Here is a 17,920-nt window from a genome sequence, read left to right as displayed (position 1 = left end):
GTCCCTACTGACGGGCATGCGTGCTGCGGGCGCCACTGAGGCCCCCTCCCACCTCCCAGGAAACAGCACCTGGGCTGCAGGGCGGACGGAAGGCACCATCTCCCAGGGCTCACGCTTCAGAGATGGGGGGCGACCCCATCCCTCTCAAGTCTCTATCTATCCCCCCCCCGGTCCCCACACCCATATTTCAAACATGCCACGGCCTGTGGCGATAAATAAAATCCACCCCACGCTTCCACAGCTGACCTCTGCCCGTGCCAGCCTCCCTCCCCCAAGCTTGCTGCTGGAGGAGGTACCACATCCTGGCACCTCCTGCAGACAGTCTGGAACTCTCTCTGCTGTTACCCTTAAGTAGCCAACCATCGCCGGACCCTAGGGCTTCTTCGTGCTTGCTGATTCTGACCCGCCTTCCTCCCTCTTCCTCCTCCTCTCCCACTGTACCTGGTTGTGGGGGCCTCTTCCGAGGCCCTGCCTCTAGCCCCTCCGACATGCAGGGTCGTTTCCCTGTGACACACTCTGAAGTTGAGTCCATTGGTCTGGCAGGCTGAGTGTCCCCTTGGTCCCCCCCAAAGCCACGGGTGGCTGAGGCAGGAAGCCAGCCCTCCCTCACCCTCCACGTAGTGACACTCTCCCAGAGAAGGTTTATCCTCTCGGGGCACCTGGGTGGCTCAGTCGGTTAAGTGCCGGACTTCGGCTCAGGTCATGATCTCACGGTTCGTGGGTTCGAGCCCCACGTCGGGCCCTGTGCTGACAGCTCAGAGCCTGGAGCCTGTTTCAGATTGTGTGTCTCCCCCTCTCTCTGACCCTCCCCTGCTCATGCTGTCTCTCTCTCTCTCTCTGAAATAAATAAAATTTTAAAAAATTAAAAAAAAAAAAAAAAAAGAAGAAGGTTCATCCTCTCGGTGCCCAGCTCGAGCACCTTCCGTGGCCTCATCTGCTTATCCTCCACCCAGGCTTCAAATTGTCCCCAGTCGGGCTCTGGCCTGCCTGCCTATACGCAACCTCCCAACAATTCATCTACCCAACAAATGCGTCCTAGGCCAATCCAGCCCTGCACCTGTTACCGTACAGCCCTTGAGCCAAGTCAAAAGAACATTATTTTGTGACATGAAATTATATGAAACTCAATTTCGGTGTCCACAAATAAAGCTTTATTGGAACATGGCTGTGCCCAGCTGTCTGCATGTGGTCTATAGCTGCTTTGGGGCCGGGAGGGCTTGTCCAGTGCCCGAACGTCTCACTTTAACGTAAAAACCAATGCAGGGCGCACTGGGTGGGCATGGGAGCCGCCCGCAGGTACCGGGGAGGGAAGGGGTCCCGACTCCCTGTGAACACGCGATCCGGAACCTCACCCCTTCAGCCCTTGGCCAGACGGCTCGGTTACTGCTTCAGCTACAGGACAGTACAAATCTGGGCTTTAATCACCTCGTGGAAAAAAAAATCAAAGCGAAGCATGCACTGCTTGGAGGCCGCACCTCAAGGTCAGACTCTCTCCTACACTTGGACCGATTTGTACCTCTATTGTCTCAGTCACGGCGGAAAACACTCAGAGGTGTGGAGACGCGGCAGACGGCGCAGCCAGTTTTCGTCCCTCCAGAGAAGAGAGCTACGTTTCAAAGGGACATTCCACTGGTTATGATGATCATATGCCTAAATCCAGCTGCGGTGTACTGTATCACACTGAATCAAACAAAATCACACAAAGTCATTTTCCCACTGACGTATGTTTGTTCATACAAGAACTATTGGCCCTAAGATTGTAAGAATTCGTACTCACTGCAAATCGTTTAAACTCGTCTAACAGAATTTAAAATTTCAATGAAGCATCTTAAGTAACAAATAGCACACACACATTACCACACGGCATAGTAACAGAATGTATCACCATTTACAGCAGGAAGCAGGAGGGAAGTCACTTCCCTGGAGAGAATAAGAGGCCGTCTTGACCCTAACGCCGGCACGGGCGCCACCTCACAGCAGCACCACAAAGGTCACCGTGGCTTCTGGCACTGACAACAAATGTGTACTTTACATGCACAGCACAGCTTTTGCTTAGCAAGTTTACTAATTTCAAACACCTCCAAGTTCCTGGCCTGGGTCTAAAATTCCGAGATTCTGTGATGTAACTTTACCACAACAAAATCATGACTATACGCGCACTTCTGTCAGTGAGATCGGCACCACGTCAGCCCGACGAGCAGAAGATGTAGGGCCTGGAACGTAACGTTACAACGATAATTCTGTGTATTGAGTCCTAAGCACCGTTATCAGCACTACAGCATTTTTTTTTTTAATTTATTTTTTGAGACAGCAAAAGCGCACGCGCACACATACATGAGCAGGGGGGTAGCAGAGCCAGAGGCGGGGACAGAGGATCCTAGGTGGGCTCCCAGGCTGACAGCTGATGTGGGGCCCAAACTCACAAACTTCGAGATCATGACCTGAGCCAAAGTCGGACGCCTAACCGACTGGGGTCCCCAGGCGGCCCGGCACTAAGGCACTCTATCTTCACACCTGCTGGTGCACGTCACTGTGGCCCCATTTTACAGACAGGCCCAGCCCTGAACACTTCCCTTATATGAGACAGGCATCATGAACAGCTATTAAGGGAAATGAGACCAGAGCGCCCTGAAGAAATGGTGCTGGAGGGGGGCAGGAAGCAGAGGATGTCCCATAGTGACGGGGCTGCGTCCTGCTGACCGAGCCCACCTGTTCTCAGTCACCCACGTCTGCGGCGTCAGCGCCTGCGCGTCCAGCTGCCGTTAGCTTCCCCCCCGAAACCGGCATCGCTGTATCGCCCATCGGCCTCTCCTGCTTAGAGCCACGTGCTGCAAAGCCTGGGGAGGGGGGTGGGCAGCGGTCCAAGGGTAAGGCTGCTACGGGGTCCGTCCTAACCTCCTTTCCCTACCTCGCAATTTCACAGACGCCAAACAAAACAACTAGCATGTGCCTAAACGTTAAGGGAATCTGTAATCCTAACCAGGCAACAAAAAAACAAAAGAAGATTAACTCCCGACTTGAGCAGTCATTGAAGTAACAATGACAGATGGCAGATGCAGGGACAATTCCAGAGGTTTCTGATCCACACAACCTGTCAAGTGAGTGCAATCACTCAGAGGCAGAGCCGATAACCAGAGAGAACTAGTTCACATAATCTCCAACAGAAAACAGACGAAAGCCTACGGAGACCGGCTAAGGTGGCAACACAGACACTGGCTGACCCACGCACAACCCTCACGAGGGCTCGGTGGAGGCAGACACACCCCATGCAACATCACCTTGGGGGACCAGGATCCACGGTTACGGTCTCGGTACCACAGACAGCGTCCTGGCCCTGTTTTCCTTAAGCTCCGAGTTCTCGCTATGTAACCGAGAACAATACAAGGAAGTAAAGGAGCTGGACTTCGAACCCCAAAACCAACCGGATCAGGGCTAAGGCTGAATAAAACAGTCTGTGCAATCAAACTGTCCATGTAACGCATGAATCTCTCTTAATTTTTAAAGTGTCTGAAGCAAACCAGTATGCCTTCCTAATACTGCTGGCTGCCAGGCAGCCTGTGAGACGTGAGGAGTTGGGATTTCAGGCTGCAAATGGCACCAAGGCCTGAAACTCGGTGAGTGCGGAGCCAACGGCTTCACAGGCGCTCAGATCTGCCCCCCACGCCAGGCCCAGGAGGGGCCGTTCCCGAGGCTGCCCTGTCCAGCGTCAGCCAGGACAAGGTGCTCTGGGTCTCAGACCCCAACACTCGCCCTCCCCGAAACCAGCCCGCACAACGTTAAGACAATCCTATTAGCAACAGAGCCGAAATACACCTTCGGAGAGGAATGTGCCGCCTGAGCACGGAAAGGTCTGAGAAGTGCTATGTGGGGCCCAAAACTCTAGTCCAGACCGGCGCAGGGGAGCCCCAGGAAACCAGAACTCGCCACAAATCTGGACAGGGACAGCAATATAGGGGCCAGGAGCTGCTTGCTACATGCTAAGATAATTCCAAACGATACTTACTTTTAAATTTTAGGAAAATCTATTTGCTACGGCTAAAAAAAAAAAATTGACTTTGATTAAAGAAACATGACAGAATTTAGCTGCCTTTCAGAAGTGTTTTCACTCTGGCCCATTAACCTGACTTTTAGAAGGGGGGGGGGGTGCAGGACAAATTTCAATTCAGAAACCCCAATATTTACGCTCTGATTAACAAAACAAAAAACAAAAAACAGATCCAGCACTGAGTAGGTACCCCTGGAAAGTAACCCTTACCTCACCCAAAAGGATTATGTACACTTGAGGTCAACCTTAGGTAATTTAACTTTTAAAAATAACTCCAGCAAAAGATACCATGTAAGGTCAGATTCATTTTGGACTCACAATGCTAGCACATTCTAATCACACCGCATTTACACTTGCCACCAATGACCTGAGTGGCCTTTTAAATTTTTTTTTAATGTTCTTATTTATTTCTGAGAGAGTGAGAGATAGTGTGAGCAGGGGCGGGTCAGAGAGAGGGAGACACAGAATCTGCAGACAGACAGGCTCCAGGCTCTGTGCTGGCTGTCAGCACAGGGCCCGATACAAACCCACGAACCGCGAGATCATGACCTGAGCTGAAGTTGGACGCTTAACCGACTGAGCCCCCAGGCGCCCCGAGGGGACTTTTAAAAGAGCTACACATTCTGCTTCTTTGTTGCGTCTCCCATCCCTCTCTCAATAGAAGGGCAGAAGGAAAGAATTATTCAAAGTGACTTTTGTCAACAATGTATTCGCATTTTGATTTTACTAAACTTGCAGTCTGTAAGGAGTATGGGCCTAATTTACAATTATATGGGCCAGGGCAAATATTCTTGGGGAAAAGGATTCATCAAAGTACACAAGAGAGTTCCTTTTCCTTTTCCTATCAAGGACGTTACTGAGATAACTAGTAAAATCTGAATTAGATCTGTTGCTCAGATAATAGAGCTGTATCAGTGTTAATTTCCAAATTTTAATAATTATTTTGTGATCACATAAAAGAATATCCCTGTTTTTAGGGAAACAGCCACATAAGTACTTGAGTAAAAGGACATCATTATCTTACTCTGCTCAGAAAAAAATACACACATATATACAGCTGTAGTGAGGAGAGGTGATAGAGCAAATACAAAAGAGTAACATCTGGGAATCTAGAAGACTGTCATTATTCTGTGTACTATTCCCGCAGCTTGTAAGCCTGAAAACACCCAGTTCCTATGAAGAGGTGCAGAGGCTTTTGCTCTCCGGAGAAGGGCAGTGAGGACGGATGGAAGATTCTCATTTGAAGGTGACGGTGTCATGACTATTTCTGAAAGGCTGCCACCGATCCTTCCTTTCCAAGTAGATTTTTCTAAAATGAACTAAAAGTTTCTGACCTACGCTCCCAGTGCCTTCAGCAGACGAACGAGACGGCTTGGTGGACTTCTCCAGATCCCCCCAAAGTCTCGAAGCCTGCACTTGAGAGCGTAACGCTGCCCGGGAACGGCACAATCTGTAACGTGAGGGGAGCACGGCTGGGCACCGGCTGAAGTATTTCTATCATCTTCCTGTTACTGAACCCCCACCTTTGAATTATTGCTCCAACTTGAATTAGTATTTTTAGTCTAGAGCTTGGAGATTCACAAACTACAGCCAAATCCTGCTTATTTTTGTAGATAAATTGTATTGGAAAACCGCTATACTCATTCTGGCTTCCACCTTCCGGGGGAAAGTTGAGCAGCTGTGGCAGAGACCCCCAAAGCCAAAAACAGTTATTGAATCTGGACCTTTACAGAAAAAGTTTACAGACTTCGGCCCTAGAGCTCCCAAATGTTTAGTGACATTTGTGGCATCTTTAGAATCTTGAAACCACTGAGACTGAGGATGAGGGCATTAGGAGCTATTACTGAGGAACAGTAACCTTGACCTGGAAGAGGGGCCAGCACGGCCACAGGACAGTACGTTTGCCTTCAGGTCTCGGTGATCTTCTTGCTCCACCTCCTGTTAGCTGCAAGGAGCGACTTCGGAGTCATATTCTAGCGGATCCAGAGAAAGCCCAATGAGGTAAAGCAGGCTGAGTTCTTGAATGATCCCCAAAACTCAAGACGCAAATCAAACTGCGCTTTCTATCAGCTGCTCTGCTTGAAGGGAGCCCCAAGCACCATATATGTGCTTTCATCTTGCTTCACCCCTTCAGCTTTTCTCTTCCCTAACGTGGCATGATCGCAATGTTACATAAATTTAAATTACACGAATCTAAAATAACCTCTTAAATCCTCACTTTGCAAAAAATGTGAACACTTTTTGCAGCCACTGTAGCAGGAAAACAGGACACTCAGTCTTCTTTGTCTAATTCAGTTTAAAAACGTGGGGTGTGAATTCCACAGCTTCAGCATCTTCACAGAGCATTCTGGCATAAAAGGCAGCCTAATGCAGCACTTTGCCCCCGAGGACCATCCCTGGCTCCTGCCTCCGAGTTCACAGGAGGGTGTGGCGGCAGACGGGCGCATCCTGGCCATCTGCCTGCAATGGGACCACAGGGCTGCACCGTGGTGACAGCAAGAATCACAGCCTGGGCCCATGGTCCCTGATCTGTTCTGACATGAAGATGCCTGGGGTTCTGGCCACACCCACTGGACACAATTCACACCAAGGAAGTGCAGCAGTACACACACATCAAGTTTTCACTGCCAGTGTCATCCAAATCCCTTTCTAGAAAGTTCAGAAAGGTTAAGCTCCACTTCAAGTTCTTTGGTGATTTTCTACCTTGTGAAAAAAGGAAAAATCACTACAGACCACAAGCAGCACGTTTTGAAGCACAGAATATAAATCTTTATTACTCAACAGTTTGTCAGTACAGGGTTCTGCCCACCGTTGCTTGAGTGGCTCAGTGTATCCTGGTTTCCTGACAGCATTTCCACCACGGGAGCAGGTCTCTGTCCCCACCTGGGTATGTCCCTACCTTCTGCCCAACCCACCTGCGCTTTGAGTGCCCTACGTGTGCTCGACTATTTTAAATGCTAATTTAGAACAAGGAAACAGTAAGTTGATTTCCACACATACATTCATGCTATCTACTCTGTGACTCAGTTAAGACATGTTCTCATCTCTGCCTCCTCTGGCCCTTCCTGTTGGGTATTCTTCTTCCACACATATGTGCCGTAAGCGATCTGACCTCATTGGCTATTCTGGGGCAGCACGGAGGCAGATGATCCAAAACATTTAATCATATTGAACACTGCGTGACCGTAGATAGAAGTGAAAGGTACAGAAGTTCATTCAAAATGGGAATCGATTTCACGTGCTGTCACAGTATTTTGGGCATACTACCCGCTTGCAGCTTAAGAAGTCCATGATCCTATCACATTTTAATTCAAGAACATCCACAGGTTCCAAGTGATGGGAGGCTCCAGGGGCCGCCCCCCCGGCTCTGCCTTCTCTCAGAGGCCCCCGGTGGTGCACTAGGAGGCAAGGACCTTGCCTCTGCACTGGGGGGCGAGGAGGCAAGAACCTCCTCCAGGGGCGCAGTCCGGCCACAGTCCTGGGCAACGGACAGAGCCAAAAAGATAAGGCAAAGATAGCATGAAGTTGAATTATTAGCAGAAGCTCTAGCTTGTCACTGGCTCCACAACACGCACAAGATGAAGGCTAAGTGTCTGATCACCACCCTGAAAAGCAGGCGTGACTGCTGTTTCTAATTCTTGGTGACGAGCCAGGTACTGGCCCCCAGCAAGAAAGCGAGTGTAGGGGCACCTGGGGGCTCAGTCGGTTAAGCATCCAACTTCGGCTCAGGTCATGAACTCAGGGGTCTGTGAGTTCAAGCCCCACATCGGGCTCTGTGCTGACAGCTCAGAGCCTGGAACCTGCTTTGGATTCTGTGTCTCCCTCTCTCTCTGCCCCTCCCCTGCTCACACTCTGCCTCTCCCTCTCAAAAATAAACACTAAAAAAAAAAAAGAAAAGAAAAAAAGAAAGAAAGAAAACAAGTATAGCTTTTTAAGGCCGAATTACAGGGGCACCAGGGGTCAGTCCACTCAGGTCATGATTGAACCCTGCAGGGGGCGGGTCCGAGCTGACAGTGTGGAACCGGCTTGTGGCTCTCTCCCCTGCTGCCTCTCTGGCCCTCCCCACTGCCCGTGCACACGCCCACTCTCTTAAAATAAACTTTACCCTCCCGCCCAAAAAAAAGCAAATTGCAGCCATGGGATCCCACTCAATATTGTCTCTCAAATTCCCTAAAACTCCTCCTCACACCCCCCAAGAGTGAACATTCCAGAATGCTTCATTGTTCCAATGAACAATCCATTACGTGATTTTGTTTTTATAACCATCATATACATGAAGTCAGAGAACACAATAATGATCTTTATTTACCTGTGATAGGGAGGACTTTTTAAAACTTTTTTATCTGAGACATTCTCACCAGACACCTTAATGTTTATTTTCCCCCAGGAACTTCTTCAAAATGAGAAAAATGTTTATTTTTTCCAGATTTCAAGTAGTTAAACTGATAAAGTTACATGCACAGTTTAAAGTTAGTCTTGTGGGTCGTGTATTTAATGGTACAGCTACAATTTTCAGGATTTATACCGTGTAGACGAAGATCATAGAAAAAATAAAGACTAACACTTTGTACTGGGTCCTGTACCGATAAACCATGAACATAAACTCCTCTAGGACCTGTGCCTGAAGCATCCACTCACCAATCCACAAAACATGACTGTGCTTATCTCTTATTTCCTTGGCAACCATCTAGCCCAGGAAGTATTTCTTCAGCATCAAAGGGCATCTGCCACACCTGGCCATCTTTTCAAATGCAAATTCTAAGTCTTTCCCGGTTTTTTCAAGACCTGGACACTTTTGAGGAGCAACAGTTAAGATTTTGGTGAATGTCTCTGTTTGGGTTTTCACATGACTGCACCCGTGGGCGTGCACTTCTGTCTCAGTGCATCACACTGGGGCGCAGGATACAAGGTCTTATTACTGGGTAAGGTGGATCTGTCAGCTTTTCCCACTGTGAAGTTACCATTTTTCCCTTTGTAGCATATAAATCTTGGGAGAGGAACTCTGGGGCTATGTAAATATCACAGATTGGAGGAGACTTCAAGGAGACATGACAACTAAATGCTGAGTAGGATCCTGGATTAGACCCTGAAACAGAAGAAGGACATTAATGGAAAACTGATGAAATTCAGTCAGGTCTGTAATCTGGTCAATAGTGCTGTGCTGATGCTAACGTTCTGATTTTTTAAGGATACTTGATTAGGTAAGAGGTCAGCATTCTGGCAAGTGGGGAACAGAACAGGGAAGCTCTCTGAACTGTTTCTGCAACTTTTCTTTAACTCTATAAATTTCTTTTACAGTTAAAAGTGTACAAAGCTGCAGATTCTGATTCCTTATGTCTGGTGGGGGCCTGAGAGGGTACACTTCTCTCAAACATCCAGTGATGGCAATGTCACTGATCCACAGACCACTTCGCATAGGCCTTGTGAGGCCCTGACACATGCAGCTCGTGTATTTCACTGTGCACAACTTTCAAAGGACAATCGACTAAAATGCGTCAAGATTACACTTTAAGGGCGCCCGGGTGGCTCAGTCAGTTGAGCGTCAAACTCTGATTTCGGTTAGTGGGAAATGACCAGTCAGTGGAATGGAGTCCCGGGTCAGGCTCTGCACTGACAGCGCAGAGCCTGCTTGGGATTCTCTCTCTCCTTCTTTCTGCCCCTCCCCTGCTCATTCTCTTTCCCCCCTCTCAAAATAAAACGGGGCCGGGGCGGGGGGGAGTAAAAATAATTTTTAAAAACTATTGTTAAAAAGTTATACTTCAAGTAATCACTGCTTAACTGGAGGCAATCCTTAAACTCGGGCATGCTGAAGTGCCATCTTTGTATGAGGACGTGGTGTAAGCAGTTGGTGTGAGCAGCCGAGACTGACAGAACAGTATGAAATCCCCACCTTCGCCTATGGCTGGCGTTCCCAGCTGAGCTGGCGCTCCTCCCAGGCTGCAGGGCCAGAGCCTCCAGCAGGAACACACGTCCGCCCACACTGCATCCCAGAGATGGCCATGGGGACAACGGTCAGGCCACCCATTCCTCTGACAGAAGGCATCCCTTACCAAGGCCACAGGGAGGCAGGAGAGCAGAGTTAACAGGAACGAGCCCTGAAATTCCTGCTCACGGTGAGAACTGGCCACAAAGGTGATCTCTGCTCCACCCATTAAAATGACTTTTAATTGCATATAATAAACCACAAGGAAAACATAAGACACAGGCAAGACACTTTGGCAATTTCTGGGAGACTGAAAGGATCTACAAGGGCAAAAGAAACCACAACCTGGAGCACAGAGGAATGGGTACAGCCAAAGGAGGGCTCCAAGCCTGGGGTAGGTAGGCCAGGCCACTCAGTGGGCATGGCTGAGCCCGCTCACAGAAGTTGGATCCCTGCACAGAAAAGCTATACAAGAGTCCTTCCTAGACCAGCTGGAGCAACCCCAATCAAAGGGATCTTTCTTAAGCTGTAAGACCCAGAAGAGTCTCTGCAATCTGGCACTTGAAGTCCCACACAGTAACAAGTTCCCAATCACCCAATGGGAGACCCACACATTTCCAAAACCAGCCCCACATACTTAGAGCTCTCTGCCCGCTTCCTCTTGCCTTAGACAACAATAATTACCACTGTTTAAGGAGTATTTGCCATATGAAGTATGAAACCAGTATTTTAAAAAAAATGATGGTGACAGTGACACTAGAAGAAATAAGAAATCAGAGGATAAAAGAAATGAAAAAAAATCTTTATTGGTCTCCTCAAAGTCAAGAAGATGATGCATTCACAAAACAATAAGCTACTGTGGGGTGGAGGGGACAAAAGCTCTTGAAAATTTTCAGTTGTGGAAATAAAAAAATTAAAACAAGATTGGAAGATAAATTGAAGCCCTTTTCCAGAAAAGAAAATAAAATGACAAAGGAAAAGGAAAAGACAAGAGATTCAAGGGATCAATCCAAGATGTCCATTATCAAACTAACAAGAACTCCTGAAAGAATAAAAGCAAAAGAAACTCTCAAATAAGTAATTTCCCAGAGCTGAAAGGCAAGCCCCCAGAGGCACAGAGCATTCAGAGCAGGACTCCACACCCCGGGGCCCTTTGGGAATGTCCTAACACTGAAGAGGATCCTAAAAAGTTACCCAAAAGGAATAAGCCTACTTGGCAGAAGGTTCTCTCACTGAAATGAAGTAAGCCACAATTACACATGGAATCCTGAACAAACTATAATAAAGAAAATTATATATTTATATATATATATAACAATATATATATAAATATATAATTTCCTATAATAAATGAAAATATTGGCAGTATACTTGTACTGGCCTAAGAAGTAATCAATCCAGATTACAAAAGGACAGAGACCTGGGGAGAAGACGGGAAGTTGGAGAGATCTGGCATTATGCTTCAAAATTTAAAGCAAATAGTCATGGGAACAGAAAATTCAAAAAAAAAAAAAGCCATCACAAACAACAGAAAAAAAAAAAAAAGCTGTAGGAAATGTACTACTCAGCCATGAAGCAAACAATACTTGCACAGTCATAAACAATTTCAGTTAAGTGAACATAGTGAATTGAGGGGATAGAAAAAGTGGGATAGGACACGAAAAGGTAAATCATCTTTCCTAACAGAAAGCCCAGAATGCGTAAAACTAATAAAATACCAACTTACTCTTCTGAGCTATGGAACCCTTCCAGAAGCAACATCAAAAAGATGTCTCTGAGGAGTGAAAGTGAAAAGCTGGACAGGGGACTGGTGCTTCTCAATATTAAGTTTTCCACTGACATTTTACTGTATTACTTTGATTAAAATATCAGGTATTTGAATATATATATAAAAGCTCGGACTTCAGACAGAGTTCAAACCCTTTGCTCTGTGTGTCCTGGACAAGTCTCTTGACCCCAGTGGGTCTCAGTCACCTCACTGGATCGCTGGGACAAGAAACACTGCAAATGATTAGCAGTCCCAGCCACAGCACATAACTCACAAATGGCAGCCATTTCTAAAAGAATGAAAGCCAACTGATGTTGTCAGAATCCTACATCACAAGAACATACTCTTATTTTAACTGCGAGACAAAGGGAAAATGGGAGCCAAACATACAGAACCAATCTCGCGGGCAGTTTTGGTGTTTTTCCTACCACTCGGTATCTGTACCCGGGGCGGTCCTAAAATCTGAGTCTTGAATGGCCGGGTCGCCTACGTTCCGATCGCCTTCTCCCCCACCTCCTGAGGGCCACCCGACTACCCCCAAGTTATTTTTCTGTCTCCAGAACGTCCAGTTACAAGTGTGCGCGAGCAGGGCCCGGCCCCTCCCATCAGTGCCGTTTTACCAACGCCACCAGGCCTTGGGGCGCGTTCCGGGGCGGGCCAGGTAACTCCAAACGGAGGGCAACGGGCTGTTCCGGTCGAACAGACCCAACGCCGGGCAAAGTCTCGATGCTCAGAAGCCCACGCGTGCGAGCAGCTCTTCGGGAGGCGTCAGGTCTTCAGTGAAAACCCAGCCCTGCGTGAAGGCGGAGTCTCCAAGCGCTCACACGGTGCAGGTGGAACGGGCATCTGAGGCCCCACTTCCGAAGGGCCACACCAAAGAGGCAGGGGGACCGAACCCCGAAATCTTCCCTCGCGAGCGACCCCCCTCCTCTGCTCCGTGGGCCCTCGGCCGAGCGGGGGCGTGCGCTCTCGCCTGAGGGTGCCCCAGGGCGCACGCCGGCGCGGGGCTGGCTCCAAGTGCCGTCTCCCCTCGTCCCCGACAAGTGACAGGGGCGGCCCGCCGGCGCGCGCAGCCGCCCGGCCCCCCGCCCGTCCCGCCGGCGCGGCGCGCGGCACCCCGGGGGAAGCGAGGCTCGCGCGCGGCCCCACGGCCGGCCCGCCGCCGGGGGCGGGGGAGGGGCGGGCTCACGGCGGGGGGAGCGGGGAGGCTGACGGGGGCGGAGGGCCCGCGGCGGGGAAGCAGCAGGAACCGGGAAGGGGGGCCGGGGGAGCTGAGGGCGCCGACAGGGCCGAGGGCGGCGGGCCGTTGGCCGGCCGCGCAGGGCGTCCGGGGCGGGGGCGGCGGGCGCGGGCGCGGCGGCCGGAGGAGGGCGCAGGGAGGAGGGAGGAGGGGAGATCTCGCTCTCGCTCTCGCTCTCGCCCCGCGGGAAGGGGGAGGTGGAGACGCGACCGGCTGCGGGAGCTGCAATTACCGTGTGGGCTGCGGAATTCTCGTGGTGTTTGTCGGGGAGATGCGATAATGGCGTCCGTCCTCGCGAGAGAAGCCGCCGCTCTGCGCAGGCGCCGCGAGTCCCTCCCCGCGGCCCTCCGCCCTGAACCGTCTGCGCACGCTCCCTGAGCGGGGCGCGCCGGGCGCAGGGACGAGGCGAGGGGGGTGGGGCCTGCCGCTCGAGGCCTCCCGCGCGCGCCTTCGCCCGCGCCGACGACCGCCGAGCATGCGCACGCGTCCTCCTGCCGCGCCTCAGATTGGGCCTCTCAGGGTCCTTACCGCCCCAGCGAAAACCCCGTCTCCGCACTGGCCTCGTGGGAAGTTGCGACGATGGGCCGTGAGAGGCATTTACATTTTCTCTGAGGCTGAATGGATAGGAATTAGCGCTCCCCTCGACGACTACATATCCCGGAGGTCTGTGCGCGAGCCGCGAGCGGTGCTTTCTGGGAATCGTAGTCCCTGCGTGTGCGCTGAGCCTGCCGGTGCTTGTAGTCTCTCGGTACTCGGGTCTCCCGTTAGGGCCGGCGCCCGCGGCTGCTGGGACTTGTAGTTGAGACCCTGGGCCGCGGCCGCAGGGGAGAAGTGCCCCCAGGTAATAGGAGGTGCGACGGGCTCCCCCGCGTGCGCACACACCTCCCGGCGCTCACGCGTGGGAAAAAGTGTGTGTTGGTTATGTGACACGTGTTCTGTATGTAACTAATGTGTTACACACCGTACGAGACATGCGTCTGTCACGTATAGGCTGTCTTGTGGATGAGCACGAATTCGGTGTGAGTGTGGACGTGTACACGTACGTAGCATAAATGCACGGCTGTTGGTACTCGTGGGAAGAAGTCACTGAGCTGTAGACAGTCCCCAGACTTACCGCCATCACCGTCGCGCCTCACGTGTGCTGGGGTCCCGTTGCTTTTCATTCCTCTTCTCGGTACTCGCCTCTGTTTTCCGAGTTGTTTACAACCGGCAAGAACAAGACTGCGGAGCTATTTTCATTTGGAAAAGAAAATGCTTTCCTGCAAGTTTCCTGCCTACTTCCCTTTATGCCAGTGACAAAAACCCTCATTCAGGGCAGCAACGCACCGTGTGACTTTGGGCAACCTCGTTACGTAGTCTCTTCCAGAATGAACACCTGAGGGCTCTCCTGAGTCTGGTCATTGGGCTTCTCGGCAGGAAAAGCACGTTAAAGAAATTCCAGGGAACAGGCACCGAAGGTCAGCGCTGGAAAAGATATTTATTCACATCGAAATGAGAATGTTCCTGTGTAGAGATGAGGGAAAATTGCTCAGCAAGGTCAGGGTGCTGGAAAAAGACAAAAGCAGAGTTTGGAATCCAAGCTGTGGTCTCGAGTCTGCTCACGGTGGGGGAAAGGGGTGCAGAAGCTGAGCACACAAATCCTGAGAGATGAGTGGTGGCAAAATGGCTTTAGGTGGCGTGCCTTCTGTCCCCACCCCTGTGTCAGTCGTAGCCAAGTCTGAACACTTAACTAAGATTTCTTAGACATGTGAGTGCCTGACTAGAAAGCAGATAAATGTAGACTGAAATTTTTCATATTTTTTCAAAATATCACAAAGTTCCTTGTCCTCAGCTCCAACACAGGTGTGGCTGGCTGGCTCCTTCCCGGCCAGGCCTTGCACACTGCCGGGCCCCGCACCACTGCTAAGTCGTCATCAGACACTAAGCCAATCAGAATTGTCATCGTGCTTATGCCAGAGTCGCTGGCTTCTCTTTCTCGTTGTTGATGACTCAGACTTACGTATTTTTCACTTAGCCACCCAGGAAGCTCACATAGAGGAGAGTGTTACTCAATATGGACATGAAGCTGATTAACCATGGTTTTAAAAATAATTAAATAGCTAGAAATTGGCAAAGCCAGCTGTCCACCAAAGAAGGGCTGCTTCCCTCCCGCAGAGGGTTCTCCTCTGTGCCAGTCCATCCATCCGAGAATCCAGTCCAGGTTCTGGAGTTAATGAGGCTAGTGTCCTGTTAATGGGGGCTTTATGGGAAGGGAGGGAGGGGCACTCTGGCCTGGGTGGTACCAGAAATGCGGGACCCCCTTCCAAGTGTGTGCACCGGGCATTTGCAAAGATCTCAAAGGCCCCGTCAAAATTGCACAAGGCCACTTCAAGCAAACCCTGGAATCCTGCAGAAGCGTCCTGTTCATAAAGATATCACTAGGCTGAAGGGAAGTCATTCATGAAACGCTCAGTCACCCAGGAAAGGCCTAGAAAACAGCACAGTTGTCTGTAAGAGCAGGGACATCCAAGCTCTCCTGTGGCTCACTGCACTGCCGAGGCCGTGTGAGCCTTGGCTGCCTCCTCCAGAAGATTCAGTAAAGTAGAGTTTGTAAAGGGTTTCACAGAAGGTCAAGAAGTGGTCATATGACCGTGTGTTAAGTTGCCATGCTTTGAGCCGGGCATATATTATGATCCCTATTCTTTGTGAAGAACGTGAAGTTCAGAGAGGTGAAGCAACACACCCAGGGTCACATGGCAGTGCTAGAGCCTTGAGGAGGAAGCTTGTGAGATATGGCAGGAAAGGTAGTTAGGGTATGGGCTGTGCGGGTCCCTGTTGGCCAAGGGACGAGTTTTGTCTTGATCCTAAAATACTGCAAAGCCTTTTCAAGGTTTGGGACAAGGGTAGATACGATAAGATTTGCATTTGCAAAAGTCACTCCAGCTGCAATGTTGAAAAATGAATTGGGGAGGAGGAGGAGGAGGGTTCCTAAGTGAATTGGGGGGGGGGGGTACTTGAGGCTGTGACAGGAGTCCTGGCAAGAGACGATGGAAGCCTGAACTAGGGTGGTCACAGTGGAGAAGTGGACAATACAGAGAGATGTCATGGGATGACATCAACAGGACTTGACCATGAACCTGATACTGGGGACCAAGGTGGGGGGCCGGGCAGGAGGCATCTGGGATGTCGCCTGGGCCTGCAGTTATGGAAAAACGGATGGATGGAAGCACCATTCCCTGAGCTCCAGGCACTGCCAGCCACCGGCCACCACCCATGGCTCCGGAGACTGCCCTGAACAGTGCCTCTTTGTAATCAGTCCCCCTACAGGGGACAATCTGCCATTCCTCTCCTACCCCAGGACACCTTTTTCTGCCTCACACAAAAGCACCTGCTGGGAAGAGATGAAATGTGGGGGTAAACTGAAGGCCTGGAGATAGAGTCCACAGGTGCCTCAAGGAAAAGGGGAACAAGCAACACTCGGCAGGCACAGTCACCCCAGCCCCCACTAACATGGATTCTAGCCAGACACAGACAGGAAGTAGCCACCTGTTCTGGTCCATCAGGAGAATTAAGGGCCAGGAAGTACGTCAGCAACATGGTGGAATAGGAGGGCCCCCGCCACCTGCTCCCTCAGTAGCAATAACTTACAGCCATCCATGGCCAAGGCCCTGCCTGAAGGAGCCCTGAGACCCAGCTCCGGCCACTCGTTACCTGTGAGCCAGGAGCAGCCCCATCCACCCAGTGACACGGAGGGCAACCCACCCACCACATCGATACAATGAAAACCACATGATCATCTCATTAGATGCAGAAAAAGCATTTGACAAAATTCCACACCCTTCACGATAAAAACTTTCAACACGTTAGCCATGAACACAGTAATAAGCCCCAGCATAATAAATCCCATGTATGACAGGCTCACGGTAACATCACATTCAATGAGAAAAGGTTGAAAGCTTTTCCTCTAAGATCAAAACCAAGGGTGCCCGTTCCTATTCCACTCCTGGAGTCCTAGCCGGAGACATTAGACGAGGAAAAGAAATAAGAATCCTCCGAATCAAAAAGGAGGAAGTTAAATTGTCTCTGTTTGCAAATAACATGATCTAAAAAGCCTGTAGACAGCCAAAAAAAGGGTGAGAACTAATAAACAGATTGAGTAAAGTTGCAGGATATAGAATCAGCATGCAAAAATCTGTACACTGACAATGAACGATCTGGAAAAGTGATGAAGAAAACAGTCCCATTTACAATAGCACCAAAACAATAAAATAAATTAAGAATAAATTGAACCAAGGAAGTAAAAGATCTGTACACTGAAAACATACGACACTCATGAAAAAAAAAAAACAAAAAAACGAAGAAGACACAAAAAAATGGAAAGACATCCCATGTTTACAGGTCAAAAGAATTAACATTGTTAAAATGTCCACACTGCCCAAAACAGTCTACAGATTCCCTGCAATCCTTAACAAAACTCCAATGGCATTTTCCACCAAAAAAGAAAAGAAAAGGAAAAATTCTAAAATTTATGTGGAACCACAAAAGACTCTGAATAGACAAAGCAATCCTAAGAAAAAAGAACAAAACTGGAAGCGTCACACTTTCTGACTCCAAACTGCTGTCTGTTACAAGCTATCCTCGTCAGAACTGTACATTACGGGCACAAAAACAGACACACACACCAATGGGGTGGAATAAAGAGCCCAGAAGTCAAGCATATTTGGTCAACTAATCCTGGACAAGGACACACTATGGGGAAATAATGGTCTCTTCAATAAATGGTGTTGGCGAAAGTGAATATTCACGTGCACAAGAACGAAACTTGACCCCCATCTTATACCATACATAGAATCAACTCGAAATGCATTAAAAACTTAAATGCAAGACCTGAAGCCATAAAACTCCTAGAAGAAAACATAGGGGAAAAGCTCCTTGATATGGGTCTTTGGATATAGTTTTTTGGAT

General features: G+C 49.6%; 1 long non-coding RNA gene across 1 annotated transcript; it reads right to left on the bottom strand.

Annotated features, from left to right (window-relative positions):
• Positions 1-8,324: 8,324 nt before the first annotated feature.
• LOC120226672 lies at positions 8,325-13,280 on the bottom strand. The gene is made up of 2 exons (XR_005527085.1): positions 13,209-13,280; positions 8,325-9,131 (listed from the first exon to the last, which is right to left on the bottom strand). It is a non-coding gene; the product is annotated as an uncharacterized LOC120226672 (long non-coding RNA).
• Positions 13,281-17,920: the final 4,640 nt, after the last annotated feature.

Source organism: Hyaena hyaena, unplaced genomic scaffold (assembly GCF_003009895.1).
Source record: "Hyaena hyaena isolate Hyena2069 unplaced genomic scaffold, ASM300989v1 scaffold_1, whole genome shotgun sequence".
NCBI classification, from domain to species: domain Eukaryota; kingdom Metazoa; phylum Chordata; class Mammalia; order Carnivora; family Hyaenidae; genus Hyaena; species Hyaena hyaena.
The sequence above is the reverse complement of the archived record's forward strand: the minus strand, read 5'-3'. Positions and strand labels throughout refer to the sequence as shown.